We start from the raw sequence: 1,165 nt of genomic DNA, 5'->3' as shown, positions 1-1,165 counted from the left end.
CCATGCACATGCACACAAACCAGCACAGACCTATCCATCACTGTGACTGTTACGGCTATCTGCTGGCCAGGCTGACAAAAATAAGGATGTGCATTCAGTTAATAAACAGTGACATCAATACAAGATTGATATTGATACATTTCTGAAAAAAAAAATATTATTAACAAGCTAACTCTTCTAACTATTTCATATGTAAATTTTGTCCTTTCGACATTTTCAGGAAGCACCTAATTACACAGTTATGGCTGCTTTCAAATATCTAGTCCTAAGCATTGTTTTCTGTTGCTAAGACTATTTCCACTGCCCCTTGGCTGCATTACAGCAAATACTGTCGCATGAACAGTGATGCCATAAAAGAAAGTGTACCTGCTGCAGTAAAGGATGCCGTGTAAAGCTTCAGGAAAATCCTGATTTGCATACAGTTGCTCAACCTCTCTGTCGTCATCCTCCTCTCTCTTCTTCTTTCTCTCCTGCCTCACCTCCTTCCTGCCACTCCCAAGCTTTCTCCCAATGACAGCAGTGAGAGAGAGAGATAAAGAGAGGCAGGAGGAGAAAGAGAAGGGGAGGGAGGAGGGAGAGAGTACCGACCAGCATAATCAGTGACATCATGGGCACTCAGCCTCTTTTGTGTCTATTTAGTCTCCTTCTGTAGAAGGATTTGTCATGTCCTACTGGTAAAGATAATCATTCACTCCTTTTTCTCTGCACATTCACTGTGTGGGATAAAACTGATTTATTGTACTAAGTAAATGAAATGAAACTGTGCTACCACACTTTTTATTTTCAAATGTGGCCTTTTTTCACACTCCCCTTCCTACAGTTGTATTTAACATGTTAACTATCCTGCCTCATATTTTTAATTGTAGCTGAACAAATCAAACTGGAATCAGTTAATTTTCATATCATTTTATTGACTGTCAAATTTAGTATCATCAGTCAGGCCATTATTTCTGAGAGGGTTTGAATATTTTACAATTTGAGTATTAAAACAATGTTTTGACCTTCTGGGGAAACGACTATTATGGAGGTGAGTTGCACTGTTTAGAGGAAAATCTTCTCTATATGAAGCAAAGCATTCAGTAGTACTGCAGATATTAATATCTAACTTGAACCTGACTCAACCTTTCTTTGTTTCACCAGCACCCCATTTGCCTGTGCCAAATAA

The sequence above is a fragment of the Monopterus albus genome, unplaced genomic scaffold (assembly GCF_001952655.1).
Source record: "Monopterus albus unplaced genomic scaffold, M_albus_1.0 scaffold612.1, whole genome shotgun sequence".
NCBI classification, from domain to species: Eukaryota; Metazoa; Chordata; class Actinopteri; order Synbranchiformes; family Synbranchidae; genus Monopterus; species Monopterus albus.
The sequence above is the reverse complement of the archived record's forward strand: the minus strand, read 5'-3'. Positions refer to the sequence as shown.